Source organism: Pantherophis guttatus, chromosome 4 (assembly GCF_059756535.1).
Source record: "Pantherophis guttatus breed Tessera chromosome 4, ASM5975653v1, whole genome shotgun sequence".
Classification (NCBI taxonomy): Eukaryota; Metazoa; Chordata; class Lepidosauria; order Squamata; family Colubridae; genus Pantherophis; species Pantherophis guttatus.
In genome coordinates, this window is record NC_142066.1 from 113,189,059 (window position 1) to 113,205,659 (window position 16,601).

Genomic DNA, 16,601 nt, shown 5'->3' on the forward strand with positions numbered 1-16,601 from the left:
GTGAAAGAGTGACATGGTTGTTAAGAATGCTGCACAGGCATAAATGTGAGGATGGTCATAAGTGTGAGGACCAGTCAAAAGTGCGAGAACCTGTCAGAAATGACTTTTTTCAGCCCTCTGAGTAGTCCCTATACACATAGCCATGGCCACCTGGTCACATGACCAGCTAGCCATGCCCACCCAGTCACATGACCTCCAAGCCACGCCCACAAAATAAGCCACGCCCACAGAACCGGTATTAAAAAAAATTTAGAACCCATGTTGGGGGTCACCACAACATGAGGAACTGTATTAAAGGGCCGCGACATTAGGAAAGTTGAGAACCACTGCCCTAGATCCTCTCCATTCCCCTTCTCTCCCTCAAGCTGGCCCCATAGTTCTCTCTCCTCCCCTTCTCTCCCTGAGGCTGGCCCCATAGATCTCTCCTCACCTCTCCTTCAGGCTTGCCCCATAGATCCTCTCATATCCCCTTCTCTCGCTCAGGCTGGCCCCATAGATTCTCTCCTCTCCCCTTCTTTTCTTCAGGCTTTTTTTTTTTTTTTAATTTGATTTATATGCCGCCCTTCTCCGGAGACTCAGGGCGGCTTACAATGTGCTCAGCAATAGCCTTCATCCTTTTGTATATTTATACAAAGTCAGCTTATTGCCCCCACAACTGGGTTCTCAATTTACCTACCTTAGAAAGGATGGAAGGCTGAGTCAACCTTGAGCCTTGGCAAGATTCGAACCTGCAGTAATTGCAGGCAGCTGGTTTTAATAACCAGCTTAATAACAGGGTGCCTTAGACCACTGTACTACCAAGGCTGGCCCCATAGATCCTCTCCTATGGCTTAGTGATGATAACCAGGAACTTCTGAAGCAACAAAAAATGGGGAGAGACACTAAGAGCAGTAGGACTTGATTAACCAGGCTTCAGGAAATATTTTTGTTCAATTCACATTCTTTTCTTGTAATCTCTTACGTTCAAATTATAATTTCATCTTGTAAAACTCACATTAAAAGGTACCAAAGCCAAATATCTGTTTACTGTCAATTCATTTTGAAATAGCAACATCATCATCATGAGCATGAACAAAATAAATAGTAGTAATATATAACAATTTCTTTTGCCAAAATGGTCTGTTGCAATTTAATCCTACAGAACAGTACAGAAACTAAAATGCTGTCTACAATTTGTCTTTTTTTTTTAAATTTCCAAAATCTAATTCAGTACAAATTGAAATGTAAAAATAATCAATTCAAGGGGGAAAATATACTAATCTTTGAAGCTGAGTCATGTAGCGTAATTCCAATGATATAATAAACTGTGGACAAAGGCAATCAATGAAGGAAAGTCATTATTCAAATGGAAAATAAATATATTAGTCCTGAATTTCTGTTGCGGCAAGTATCAAAAGGTCTGGGTCTTAATTGACTGCTTTTGAAATTCTTTTATCTTCAAGAGCTCAGTGCATTCTACTATATTAGAATATTCTCCTTTGTGACATGTCACCGGGGTCAGGGCTCTCTCCGCTCCTTTTTAATATCTACATGAAACCATTGAGTGAAATAATCCATCTCCATAGGATGAGATATCACCAATACACAAATGATACCCAGTTATATATCTCTATCCCAAGTGAAGTGAGTTTTGCAGTGGACATTGTTTAGCGATTCCCTTCATCAGGACCACTACCTCTTTCAAACATGCTAAGGAGGCAGCGGTGAAATCCACTCACCTTCGCTACCGGTTCGGGAACGGGAGTGCGCGGGAACACACACCTGCTATACATGCACACACCTTTCTGCGCATGCGCATACCTCTTCTGCGCATGTGCAGAGCCTTCTGCGCATGCGCAGATGGTAAAAAACAGGGCGTAATGACATCCCGGCAAGTAGAGCCTCCCAACACCGGCGCTACCGGTTCGACGAGCCGGATAGAACTGAGGGGATTTCACCGCTGTAAGGAGGTTATGGATAGCTTCTCAGATCCAGCTACTGACTTCTCCTGACCATCTAAAGGGGACAAGAGAGACATGTAGTGAGGAAAGAATTAGGATGTGATGAATTTGAGCCACTTTATTTGCAAAACATGCAAATTTACCTCAATGGCACAGCAGCAAATCCCTCCCTGTTTTATATCCTATATTTTTTTGTATTTCTCACCTTAAAATCATAGGAAACTTTTCCAGGAAGTGTGCCTCCTTTGACCATGGGAAATCGGGAACTGTACTTTGCCCTGGCTCTAACATTTATGCCTTTAAAACATGACAAATTATTTGTACTGTAAATCATAATAGGGCTCAAATAATACTTTAAAGCAAAACAAAATAATTTTACTGTGTTAAAGTACAGCTTTATTGTTTCGAAGATCTAGAATCTAAGACTCAAAATAAGCCTTAGTGAAAATAATAATAATAATTAAAAAACATTTGTTTTCTCCTCCTTTCCTGTGATCTGAAGGATGACTTCACAGAAAGATATCAGACATTACCATATTCACATGACACACTGAGAAGGAAACAAGTGGTGAAAATAAAAAGTTCAGGTTCCCCTTGCAGATATAGTCGTTCTAGACTCTAGGGGGCGGTGCTCATCTCGGTTTCAAACCCGAAGAGCCAGCGCTGTCCGAAGACGTCTCCGTGCTCAGGTGGCCAGCATGACTAAACACGCGCACAGAACGCGTGTTACCTTCCCACCAAAGGTGGTCCCTATTTTCCTACTTGCATTTTTACATGCTTTCGAAGTGCTAGGTTGGCAGAAGTTTGGACAAGTAACTGGAGTTATTATGCGGCACTAGAGATTCGAACCCCTGAACTGCCGACCCTTAGATCGACAAGCTCAGCGTTTTAGCCACTGAGTCACCGCATCCCTTGTGAAAATACACACCACCATTTTTAACTCCACTGAACGTATTTCATCTGAGATTTCCTGCTGTTGAATTGCATTTCAAACTATGGATTCCTTTATTCTGGTTCTATAACTAACAATGAACTTAAGATAAAGCACCTGCTTTAAAAAGATCATGGCCTACCTCACTTAATTTTCAAGTGTGCTCTTTAACAGTATCTCGGAAACAAATACTAGAAATAGACTACTGCAGGCCGGTTTATGGAGGGAGCTGGGAAAACATTTTTTCTAGCCATTCCAATTTTGAGAAGGAGGGGGGTGGAGCAGCGATTGAATCGTTTATAAAACATTTTCTTTTCGTAAAAATAACGTGAAATCTCTTTCAGATTATCTGCCCTGAATCTATTGCAGAAGGTGTACCGTTACTGAAGTACCACATTTAATAAGCCAGCGGGGGGCGGGGGGGGAGATGCAGCTCCGAGGAGAGTCACGAACGATTTTCATTCAGCTATATCCACCTAATTGTTTATTTACATAGCAAACCCAAAGCCTCGTGAAGGAATGCTAGGACGGAGAGCTGGAAGGGTCAAAAGCTTAGGCGAACAAAAGCAAAAGAAAAAGGAATTTATAGACATGCTCCGTAGCGCATACGATAGATTAGGTAACAAAAGACAGAGAACGAGAGGTCGCGCATGCGCCCTCCCGCTCCAGTTGCGCCGCGACAGCCAATCAGGACAAGCAGCGGAGACTTTCGAACAAGCGGGAAGCGAAGCTGTGGAGGGGAGAAGTTGAAAACAGTAGTAAAGAGTTAACGGCCGTAGAGTCCCCGAGAGTTGTCGCGTGCTTGTAACCCTGCAGTGAAGAAAAAGGCTGTTGAGAAAAAGGACAGGAGCCGCGCGCCCAAAGGGATGCAGAGTTGCGTTCGATTTCCTTAAAGTCGCGGGCGGTCCCTCGGGCATGCGGGCAGAGGTTGAGAAGGGCACAGTCGGAAGGGAACGGAGGTAATAGATAAACATCCCGTCCCATTAAGAGCAGGTCTTAAAATAACTGGGCTGTCCTCTAGAATTGCCTCCTTGCTCAGTGATAGTTAAAACTGCTTTGTAAATACTGTTTAATTCAATGGAACTATGCCCATGTGCAATCCCAGGTATACCACTTCAAGTTCCTTTGAATTGAATGGGAGGTGGGTTTCCACCGTAAAATGCGTATATTTTACAGCTTTCTGGTATTTGTACAACTATTTCAACAAATGCAGATCACATTATGCATTTGCATTATGATTTTTTTTGTTGCGTACCTAAATTATTACAGAAGTCATTTGATTAAAGTAATAATGCCTTCTGAGTGAAGTTAAGAACAAGGAAGATTTTTATTCAGTTTTTTGCCTGACAAAATCAAGCTGTCTTAATGTATCAAGAAGGCATTACATTTGATAGTTTCTGTACTTTAAGAAATCTAAACACCTGAGATTTGATTGTTTTCATTCATGTGCACATGTGACTAGTTTTTTCTTCACAAATAGTTATAACATATTCCAATGTCATACCTATTAGTCATCTGTTCTAGTGAGGCTGTTAGAATATATTTGTATTTTATTTTATAATATAATTTATTTGAGGACTTTTATTAATGCTCAGAACCATATTTCATTTTGCTTTCTTTAAGATCTGTTAGCTTTCTTACTTTTTACTGTTCATAGGCCTTGAAAGTTGCTTACCCAGGGAAGTGAAACAAGGTATATATTCCTAGAATAGCTTCACATTTAATAAATATATCTTCAGAAAATTTAGAGGCCCTGGTATGGGACTAATACAGGTAGTCCTTGACTTACGACCACAATTGAGCCCAAATTTTATGTTACTAAGTGAGATAGTTGTTAAGTGAATTTTCCCCATTTTATGATTTTTCTTGCCCCATTTTATGATTTTTCTTGCCCCAATTCACTATAGTTAAGTTAGTAATATGGTTATGTGAATTTTGTGTTCCCTTTTATTTTGTTTGTCAGAAAGTTACAAAAGGTTACAGAAAGTTACAAAAACTAACTTCATAAATATGAGTTAGTTGCTAAGCATCTGAATTTTGATCATGTGGAGATGCTGCAACAGAATTAAGTGTGAAAAACAGTCATAAGTCACTTTTTTCAGTGTTGTTGTAACTGAATTGTCACTAAATGAACTGTTGTAAGTTGTATTGTAAGAGAAGGGCTGATTTATATAAAGTGTGCTGGAAGAAGTGGAGTCTTTGTGACCATCCATCTAATACCTTTCTGTCATCGATCTTAGAATGAAGAACTTAATAGAATCACAGATCTGGAAGGTACCTTGGAGGTCTTCCAATCCAACCCTCTTCTCAAGCAGAAGACCCTATGACATTTCAGACAAATGGCTATCCAATCTCTTCTTAAAAGCCTTTAGTAATGGAGCACCTATAATTTCTGGATGCAAGCCAGTCACTGTTCCCACTGACAGGAAATTTATATCCTTAGTTCTAGATTGATTCTCCTTGATTAGTTTCCATCTCTTGCTTCTTTTCCTCCCTTCAGGTACTTTAAAGAATAGGTTGGACCCCTCTTCTTTGTGGCAGCCCCTCAAATATGAAAGGACTACTACATGTTACCCCAATCCTTCTTTTCACTAGACCAGACCAGACATGCCCAATGCTTGCAACCATTTTTCATGTTTTAGCTCCAGCCCCTGATCATTTTTGTTGCTCTTCTCTGCATTCTTTGTAGAGTCTCAACATCTTTTTTATATTGTGGTGACCAAAACTGGATAAAATATTGAAAGTGTGGTCTTACCACGGCATAATAAAGCAATACCAATACTTTATGTGATCTTGATTCTATCTCTTAATTCAGCCAAGGACTGCATTGGCTTTTTTGATGGATGCTGCACACTGTTGTCTCATTTTTAATTGGTCAGTTATTAGGACTCCTGGATTTCTCTCACAGTTATTGCTGTTTGACCAGGTGCCACCTAGTTTGTACCTGTATGTTTGGTTTTTCTTGCCTAAGTGTAAAACGTTAGTATTATTATCATTGAATTTTATTTTGTTAGCTAGGGGCCAGGGTTGAAGTCTGTCGAGATTCTTTGGATCTTGAGCCTATCTTCTCAGATATTGGCTATTTCTGCCAGATTGGTGTTGTCTGTTAATTTGATGACTTCCCCTTCTATCCCCTCATCTAAATCATTTATGAAGATGTTGAAAAGTACTGGGCCTAAAACAGAACCTTGGGGTATTCCACTGTGTACTTCTTTCCATATAGATATACCGTAGTTTCATTGAGGACTACATGTTGAATGTGATTTGTCAGCCAGTTATGAATTCACCTAATGGTGATACTTCTATTTCACATTTTTGTAACTTATCAAGAAGTAGGTTGTGGTCTACTTTGTCAAATGCCTTATTTAAATCCAAGTATACTATATCCACAGTATTTTGCTGATACGCTAATTTAGTTACTATGTCAAAGAATACAATAAGATTTGTTTGGCGTGATTCATTTTTGGCAACCTATATTAGCTACTAGTTATAATTTTGCTTGACTCTAGGTGTTCACAGACATGTTGCTTAATTATCTTTTCCAGGATCTTCTCAGGTGTTGATGTCAGGTCTATAGTTTCTTGGATCCATTTTCCAGTCCTCTGGTAGTTCCCCAGTGCTCCAAGATCTTTGAAAAATGGTTAGATGGCTCTGAGATCACGACTGCCATCTCCTTCAGAACTTTGGAATGTAATCCATCTGGTCCTGATGATTTGAAGCCCTCCAATGTGGACAGATGTATTAACATATTTTTTTTTTTTTTGGCCTATTTTAATTTATATTCCTAGCCAACCTTCTAAGATTCTGCTTTTGCTAGATTGGGCTGTTTCTTCATTTTGTGTGAAGATAGATGCAAAGAATGAATTAAGTAGCTCTGCTTTCTCTCTGCTGCCCATCGCTTCCTTGCTAATTTCTCCCATTAGTGAACCATTTCTTTCCTTGACCTTTTTCATTTTTTTTACATGCTGAAAGAAACATTTTTTATTATTTTTGACATTTCTTGCAGGTCTTATTTCATTCTCAGTCTTGGTTTTCCTGACTTCATCTTTGCAGATTCAGACTATATGCTGATATTTTGCCTTAGTTATTTATCCCTCTTTCCATTTTTTTTTACTTTTTGTCTTTCAGTTTATCAGATAATTCTTTGTGCAGCCATGCTGATTTCTTCTTAGATTCCTTATTTTTTCTTTTTCACTGGTATTATGCTGGTCTTAAGTCATATAATTGAACTTAAATTCATGTAATAGCCTGTTTTCTTGATCCCAGCTCAGAAACAAATTTGCTAAGGAATAAAATATTCCAGTAATTTTAGTGAGCCAGCCAAGGCCCTGAGTTTACCTATAGGGTTGAGTCTCAGAATAGTCAAGCTCTGCTGTTATTGGACCATTTGGCCACAGAATTATGTCTTTCTGTTGTCTCATCCTGAAAGGTAGTAAAGAGAATTTTAGTCTTGAGCCAAACAGTTGCATGAATTAAATCATTTTATAGTTTATAGGTACCTATGAAATTCTTTTTATGCCTTGTCATGTGAGTGATAGCTTTTGTTGATAAATTTGTTTATTGATCAAAGCTGTGTGTCAAACTGGATTCCAGGCTCCCTCAAATGTCTGCTAACCCTTGTGGATAATGAATAGAGAACCCTGGATTGCGAAGGGGATCAGGGAGATATATATGATTCAATAGGGCATCAAAAGGTTGTATGACAAAATCATACCTGGGCAGATTAGAGAGTTAAATTGTCAAGGGTCTGAACCAGGGGAATCTGCGCTGGACCAATTAGGAAGTTTCCAGGAGTTCAGATGTACTGCAAGCCTGATATACACATTTTAATAAATTAGGGCAGAATCTTCTTTGAGGAAATATGTATTAGCTTGGGATAAAGGACAATTTTCTATCTAAGCTGGAGTGACAAAAAAAAAGCTATTTCTGGAATAGATGCAAGCAGTAATGTAATCTAGCCAAGTTTGGGTACTTTCTACTATGATAAATTTTTAAAACAAGATTTGCAACTTGATCATATCAATCATCTCATATATTGGTATTGTTGGACTAAAGTTTTTGTTTGTTTTAAGCAAAAATATTCTAGATGCTCCTTTATTAGATATCATACTACTTGAAGTCCATACAAGCAACATAATGGCACCTTTATTTAAAAATCCCAATGAATGCCAGTGGATTCAGAAAGGGGAAACTGACACAATACGTATTTTCCTCTCAAGCTCCTGGTTAAAATTAAAAGCAGAGGAGACCTTTTGATTTTATTTATTTTAAATATTCCTTTGCTGATTGATTAGAAATTTTCTTTCCTCAATGGAAGAGAGAAAGTTAAATTTTCAGTATGTTTGCCTGAGAGAGATTTGTTACATAAAACAAATGGACAACTAAGTTTCACACTGACTAGAAATTTGGGGCTTGATTCTATTGCCTGAATTTGCTGTAAGAAGCAGGTTAGGAAGAGGATTTTTTAAATGTTAAGTACCTGTAACTATTTTTGTTTGAAAGCATTTGTATATGTAATTATAAAGGGGAATAGTAGTTTGTGAGTGCCTATGCATGTGTGTATAACACATGAACATTTTGGGCTGAAGGGAGAAAGTTTGAGGGGAAAAATGTGAGACTGACCTTTTAAAGAATTAAATCTCTCCTCAGTAAATGAATGCTTTGAATTTTGAACTTTTCATCTTCACTCTGAATAATTGGACCTAACTTTGGGATTTAATTGTATTATGTGTACAGATATTTGTAATTCCTATAATTATGTAAGTTTCGTTATGTTCATTTAAAATGAATGTTGAGATGGTTTTCTTGTTTGCTATTTATCATGTAATTTTCATTGGCACTTATGCAACAATTATGATGATATAATATACTTTATTGATTAGTCAATTGACCATATCAGACATGAGCATCAGTCACAGTAAAATACAATATTGTGATAATTTATTCCGTTGACAGTTGCAAAACAAAATGGCAGCTCAGAGCTGAAACTCCGAGGCTAGGAGGGAGATGTTTTGACATTTTCAAAAGTGTGGGGGTCAATTAACCATCCACAGACCCCCCTCCCAGCAAGCTGAGGTATTTTCGGCTCAATAGAGCTGTGGATGGAGCCCAAGGATAAAACCCGAGCCGAGCCTGAAGATCAGCTGTTTGTCAGTAAAAAGACTGAGGGTGGTGGGGAGGATGTCAACATCAAAACCTGGCTGTCATGACCGGGTCAACCACTGAGTCTAATACAGCTGATGAAATGGTTGGCGAGACGGTGGCAACAGCGACTCCAGATAGAGTGTTGATAATGATGCCTGGGCTAATAGGCGCTGCATGTAGCAACATGGCGGCGATGATGTCTATGGCAAGGGGGGTTACCACAATGGCGAAGGGAATGGCGCTAATGGCAGCAATGGCAACGGCAACACCAGGAGGCTGCAAGGAAGCCCTCGTTGTTAATAGAGGAGAGGGCAATGCTGCAAAGGCTATAAATGTTAGGATCCCCTCAACCTCTAGGGATCTGTTGCACTCCTCTTTCTTGAAACTCTGAGGACTTATTAAACTAATTGAACTAAGTAGCCTGAGCAAGGTGATGGATAGGGACTGAGGATTACAAATTGGAGATGATGACTTACTCTCCCCTCAACTGTCCCTCTCTCCTTTATCAGATCTAGATCTATTACGACCACTCAGCGTTAACTTGCAATCTTAGATCGATCTGCAGCTTTATTTACCACCTATTCCCCCAAGATTACCCTGATTATTTAACCCTAAATACTTTGTCCAGTGGCTCTGCCTTACTTTTTTGATCTAATCCTCGGCCATCGCTGGTATCAGGACTGGAGGAGATACAGACATCGAGAGTCTTGGATTATGGGGAGATAGAGCACCTTCTCTTTGTTTGTTTCAAATGGTTTGGTCGCTGTGAGAGGACGACCCTTTGAGACCTCTACCCCCACCTCCTTTAGATGGACTTACTACAACCACAAGACTTCCCATCGTCGTGAGAGGGCGATGATGTTCCGATGTATTGACATTTGTAACTTACTGGTCTCCCCTTTACATCTATTTCCTCCCTTATTTTAAATTGCCTGTCTTAACCATCTCTAACACTCTTAGAAGAAAATGATCCTTCATCTCCTTCAACTCGCTCCTATCTTTGATGTATTCAACTGTGGAGCTCCTTGCACTGCGAGATTCCCCTCTCTCACATGTCTGGCCCTTTCAGTTATCAAGGGCCGCCCTTGAGGACGGGTTTTGGAATCCTGAGAGGTGGTTTGCAAAAAACCGACGGCTTTGGGGTTTTTTAGATAAATCTTTTAAGTTCTATTTTAAGGGGTTCTGGGAGGGATTGTGGGAATGGATCTGGGGGGATCCATAAATCCACTGAAAGGGGTAATGGGTCTGATGATCATGGTGGGGAGGATGGGGACAAATCTGACAAGGATGCAGGGGGATGAAGCGATGGGCATTAGTATAGTAAGTGGGAGGGGCAGATATGACGGCTGCAGGGGGCCATATTATGTTTCAGGAGTGCGCACTCGATGTTTACGAGCGATTGCCCACTCCGACCCCCAAAGCACTGCTCGTTTCCCAGGTTGTTCAGAGTCTCAGACCCTGGGTCTACAGCTGATGTTATGTAATGCCAGGTCAGTGGTAAATAAAGCCCCCCTCATTCATGATCTTATTTCAGAGGGGGGTGCTGACCTGGCAGGGATTACGGAGACCTGGTTAGGCCAGGAGGGAGGAGTTCCCCTTGTGGAAATGTGCCCGCCAGGTTTCCGTGCATTCCATCAGCCAAGGACTCAGGGAAGGGGTGGGGGAGTGGCAGCAATCATTAGAGAAAGTCTTTGCCCGAGGGAGGCCACTGTTCCTCAGATAGCCGGATGTGAGTCCCTCCTTGTGAAGTGGGGTCAGGGGATTCAGATGGGCCTACTGATTGTGTACCTGGCTCCCTGCCACGTAACAGCGATCCTGTCTGAGCTGCTCGACATTATAGCCGGGGTGGCGGTGGAAACCCCCAGACTTATTGTTATGGGGGATTTTAATCTGCTGGTGAGATGTCGGAGACGGCTCGGGAGTTCATGGCTTCCATGATGGCCATGGGCCTGACCCAGGTAGTTCAAGGCCCCACCCACTTGGGGAATCACACTCTGGACTTGATTTTTGTCTCTGATCAGTGGCTGAATGATCTAAGAATAGGGGATATAGACATCAAGCCCTTGTCATGGTCTGATCATTCTCTCCTTCACATGGACTTTCAAGTCACTTCCACCCACTGCAGGGAGATGGAACCAACCAAATGGTTCCGTCCCAGGCGCCTGATGGACCCCGAAAGGTTCCTGATGGAGCTTGAGCCATTTCCTGAGACTCTGGCTCACGACTCGACTGAGGACCTGGTGGTCACCTGGGACAGGGCGGCTACTGGGGGCTTGGACCGTGTCGTGCCTTTGCAGCCTCTGACCCGATGCCAATCTCGTCTAGCTCCTTGGTTTTCCGAGGAGCTGAGAGAGATGAAGCGTCGGAAAAGACGCCTGGAGAGCGATTGGAGGACAAGCTGATCTGAATCTGACCGAACACAGGTGAGATCTTATATTAAGACCTACCTAGTGGCGATAAGAGTGGCGAAGTCTAGCTACTTCTCCGCTCTTATTGCATCTGCAGAGAACCGCCCAGCTGCGCTGTTTAGGGTGACCCGCTCCCTACTTCAGGTGGGGGTACGGGAAGATCCCTTAAAGGATCGAGCTGAGGATTTTGTACAATTCCTGCATGATAAAGTCGCTCAGATTCGGGAAGGCCTGGACTCCGATTGGGTAGATCCAGGGGAGGAGATGGGGGCAGGTCTTGAGAACGTTATCTGGGAAGAGTTTGACTCTGTGGCTCCTGAGGACGTGGACAGGATTCTGGGCAAGCTTAACGCTGCCACATGTTTATTGGACCCGTGTCCCTCCTTGTTGGTACTGGCCTCCCGGGAGGTTACACGAGGCTGGCTCCAGGGGATTATAAATGCTTCTCTGAGTGAGGGTGTCTTTCCCGCCACCTTGAAAGAGGCGGTTGTGAGGCCCCTCCTCAAGAAGCCTTCCCTGGACCCGGCTATATTATCAAATTATCGTCCAGTCTCCAATCTTCGCTTTGTTGTGAAGGTTGTTGAGAGTGTGGTGGCGCGACAACTACCCCGATACCTGGATGAAGTTGTCTATCTGGATCCGTTCCAGTCGGGCTTCAGGTCACGATACAGCACAGAAACGGCATTGGTCGCATTGGTGGATGATCTCTGGAGGGCTCGGGACAGAGGTTGCTCCTCTATCCTGGTCCTATTAGATCTCTCAGCGGCTTTTGATACCATCGACCATGGTATCTTACTGCACCGGCTAGAGGGGTTAGGAATAGGGGGCACCGTGCTTCGGTGGTTCTCCTCCTTCCTCTCTGACCGTTCACAGTTTGTGTTGGCAGGGGGGCAGAGGTCGACCTCGAGGCACCTTATTTGTGGGGTGCCGCAACGGTCAGTCCTCTCACCCCTTCTGTTCAACATTTATGTAAAACCGCTAGGTGAGATCATCCGTGGTTTTGGGGTGAGTGTTCATCAGTATGCTGATGACACACAGCTATACATCTCCACCCCAGACCACCCCAATGATGCCCTTGCTGTGATGTCCCGTTGCCTGGAGGCCGTGCGGATCTGGATGGGGAGAAACAAGCTCAGACTCAACCCCTCCAAGACCGAGTGGCTGTGGCTTCCGGCGTCCCGGTATAGTCAGCTGGTACCATCACTGACAATAGGGGATGAAATCTTGCTCCCCACAAAGAGGGCCCGCAACTTGGGTGTCCTCCTGGATTCACGGTTATCTTTAGAAGATCATTTGACGGCCGTGGCCAGGGGTGCCTTTTATCAGGTTCGCCTGATCCGCCAGTTGCGTCCCTTTCTGAATCGGGATGCCTTGCGCACGGTCACTCATGCCCTAGTTACCTCCCGTATGGACTACTGTAATGCTCTCTACATGGGGCTCCCCTTGAAAAGCACCCGGAGGCTCCAACGGGTCCAGAACGTAGCCGCGCGGGTGATTATGGGCGCAGCTTGTTACGCCCATGTAACATCTCTCCTACGCGAGCTGCACTGGCTCCCGGTGGTCTTCCGGGTGCGATTCAAGGTGTTAGTTATCACCTTTAACGCGCTCCATGGCTTAGGACCTGGGTACCTACGAGACCGTCTTTTGCCACCAATAGCCTCCCACCGACCAGTTCGTTCTCACAGGGAGGGACTACTCAGGGTACCGTCAGTCAAATTATGTCGACTGGCGACTCCCAGGGGGAGGGCCTTCTCTGTGGGGGCTCCAACCCTTTGGAATGAACTGCCCCCGGAGATATGGAATATCCCTGATCTCCGTGCTTTCCGCCGTGCCTCAAGACCCTGATGTTCCAACAGGCAGGGCTAAACATACAAACATGCGAATGATTTTTTAAATATTATCTAATTCTGGGTTTTATTTAATTGACCAAACTAAGTAACAATTTTAATTAGCAATTTTATGATGTTTGTGTGTCTATATTTTTGTTGACTGTACACCGCCTTGAGTCCTACGGGAGAAAGGTGGTATAGAAATATAATAATAAATAATTTATAGTGAAATGCGATAAACTACAGTATTTTTCGGATTATAAGACGCACCAAAGTATAGGACACACCTTAGTTTTTGGGGAGAAAAATAAAAAAAAAGCTGATTGGCAGGTGGATCGGCCTCCTGAAATACCCCCAATCAGCTTTTCCCAGAGGTGAATTTTAGCAAGAGGTTCATTGGTTGTGAGCTCTGTGCCTTGCTTTTTTTTCAGCCTCTGAAAAACTTTTTTCTGCCTCTGAAAGCTTTTGAAAACTTTGTTTCAGAGGCTTTTTTTCTGAAGCTCTGTTTTGGAGGCTTTTTTTCAGAAGCTTCATTTCTGAGTCTTTTCAGCCTCTCAAACCTCCGTTTGAGAGGCTGGGCGGGGCTACAATCAGAGTATAATAGGCACCCAGATTTTCACCCTCTTTTGGGGGAAATAGATGCGTCTTATACTCCGAAAAATACAAAAGCTATGGTGAGATAAAATAGAATAAAATACGGTAGGTAAGATAATATGAGGATTTTAAAAAGTATGATAAAATAGTATAAGGTAAAATAGAAGAACATAACTTTATTAATTAAATGATTGACTGTATCAAATATAGATATAACTCATACAAAAATGCAATTAAATAAAAAGAAAAGAAAACTTCATAATATATTCATCCTTACAGTTGATTCCAACCTGATCGAGGTATTCTGTCCTTTTTGAAACAGTTGTTGAAATGACGATGTGCATATTCATTCCCCGCAGTAAGTAAGATTGTTTCTCCCTGGTGCCCTAATATATTTTAGTTTTTAAATAAGGATCTAAATAAGCAGCTTTTTCTGGAGAGTAAAACGTGCAGTCGATATCAATCTATCAAATTTATTGGCTACCCATCTTACTATAGAGTAACTCTGTGAGGCTTACAATATTAAAAATAAAACTATATAAATAGAACAAAACTCAAAATACAAAATATGATAGCTAAAAGATGGGGAGGGAGGGAATAGGATGAGCAGAGGGAAAGTGGAATATGATATTACTCTATAAGCCATCTACAACATGAAGCCAGTTCCTCAAGTCAACTGCAGACACCTTTTTATGGAGTCAGGAGGGTTGGAGAGGATCTCACTCTGGAGAGCAAGCTATTCCAGAGGACAGGCACCACAGCAGAGAATGCCCTTTTGGATCTCACCAGCCAGAATTCTCAGGCCCACAGCATGCTTTGGCTACCAGCACGGGTGGGGTGATGAGATGGTCCCTTAGATAACCTGAACCCATGCCATGCCAATAACTCTTTGTTTGAAAGTTTACTCGGCATTTACATTTGTTTGGACTGGGAACTGGAGGGAGAATCCATATTGCAAGATGATTTTTAAAAGTGGGTGGTCCATGTTGTGCAACTTCGTTTTGAAACACAGCTTGAGTAATTTATCTGAATCCATGGATAGGATTTTTAGCCAATAGTTGAATATTTTGTATAGGGGATATGTCCACCTCTGCCTTTATTGCTGGGGCTGGTGTAAACCTATCCACATTCAAGACATTTCAAAAAAGTAGACTATCTGTTCCAGTAAGGAGCATTTATTTATCCCACAGTTCTGCACCATATGTGATTATTGGTATTATTTTTTTGTTATATGCCTTTATGATTGGAATTGTAGAACAAGGGTAACTATGGTAGGTGAGCTGCTTTATGGCATTGGCCCAGAGTTTGAGTATAATGCCTTGATTAAGTAAGCAATGGCCCCCAATCTTTTGGGCGCCAGGGACTAGTTTCATGGAGGGTGGTTTTTCCACAGACTGGGGGGACATGGTTTTACATGTTAGCTGGATTCTGCATGTGGCCGGATGGGGCTTTTCCCACTTGCGTGGCCTGGTTCTGGCGGGCTGCGGACTAGTGCCACAATCCTGGTGTTGGGGATCCCTGAAGTAGAAGATTCCGAGCTTAAGTTCATAAACTGCTTCCAAAGAAGGTTTCTATTTAGTATTTATTGAATCAAATGATGCACTAAGGCAGGGGTGTCAAACTCAAGGCCCATAGGCCACATCTGGCCTGTGGGGTGCTTAGATCTGGCCCTCGGGGTTGTCCTGGAAATAGCGAAGGACCAGCCCGGGGTGCCTCTGCCAACGAAAACAGAGCTCAGGAGGGCCGTGTGCTCCCAAGCTCCGTTTTCAGCTGCAACAGCCTCTTGCAACCTTCTGTCAGCAAAAATGGAGCTGTGGAGGGCTGCGTGTGGCCCTTCCGATGGCCACATGCAGGCACCTCCAACATAGGTGACATTGAGCTGGCCACGCCCCTTAGTCATGTCCCCCAGACCCCCCCCCCCCCCGAGGTCAAACACAACCCCTGAGGCGGCCCTCAATTAAATCAAATTTGATACCCCTGCACTAAGGTTTATAAAAGTGTAAACAGTTGGCTCCTTTTATATATTTTCTATTAAATGACTTAAAATGAAGCAGTTGTCAATAGTGGAGGAACCTGACCTAAATCCAGTTTGCTCTTTCAGAAGCAAACCTTTTTCAGTTACCCATTCTTCAATCTTTTTTATATTGCTGACAACTGCTTCATTTTATGATGTTTAATAGAAAAATATACAGTTAAAGACATAATTTTGCATGCAATTTTGCTACAATATCAACTAGACTAATTGATCTATAATCGCCCTTTTTGTAAATGGGAACCATAATAGAGAGGTCCCAACCAACTGGAATTTGGCAGGAATTATTTATATGGGTAAATAAACTTGTACTCTTGTTTGAGTGATAGCATGGCAACATGATTATTATTATTTGATGGATAATTGTTCAGTACACATGGTCTTAATTGTTTTCTCAGGGAGTTACACTGAATCAAACCAAGGAGTACCTTATACCTGGAACCTTCTAGGAAGGGCCTTTTCAGTTAAGAATTTTCTTAGTTCTGCATTTAGGGTTTCATAGGCTATAAGTACAGAGGTGACATCTGTGCAAAGTTAGGTAACTACCAGAATTAAGGTTAATCAAATTTCATGTACTCAATCAAAACCATCACATCTGTTCTGGTCCATTTTATCCCTGTGTCCTGGTAGACATTTAAATAAAGGTAGAACCATTTATCAATTGTGGTGTAGGGTCTAAGATCTGAATGCTCACAGAAATTAAGAGCAGCCGGCAGGGTGGAT

At 42.3% G+C, this 16,601-nt stretch overlaps 1 protein-coding gene and 1 long non-coding RNA gene across 7 annotated transcripts in view; one reads left to right on the forward strand and one right to left on the reverse strand.

Annotated features, from left to right (window-relative positions):
* Window positions 1–533: 533 nt before the first annotated feature.
* Window positions 534–3,287, reverse strand: LOC148114307 (uncharacterized). Its single transcript, XR_015733970.1, has 3 exons — window positions 3,014–3,287; window positions 2,146–2,237; window positions 534–1,995 (listed from the first exon to the last, which is right to left on the reverse strand). It is a non-coding gene; the product is annotated as an uncharacterized LOC148114307 (long non-coding RNA).
* A 205-nt stretch (window positions 3,288–3,492) lies between these two features.
* The window catches only part of SGO1 (shugoshin 1), a 36,346-nt gene continuing 23,237 nt past the window's right edge, over window positions 3,493–16,601 (forward strand). For 2 of the 6 annotated variants that reach the window (XM_060685760.2, XM_087892579.1), the window contains exons 1-2: window positions 3,557–3,830; window positions 14,126–14,204. The gene's annotated coding sequence lies outside the window, so the exon portion shown is untranslated. Of the gene's footprint in view, window positions 3,831–14,125; window positions 14,205–16,601 lie in introns of all 6 variants that reach the window. The other 4 variants (XM_034402243.3, XM_034402241.3, XM_034402242.3 and 1 more) reach the window with 4 other exon arrangements.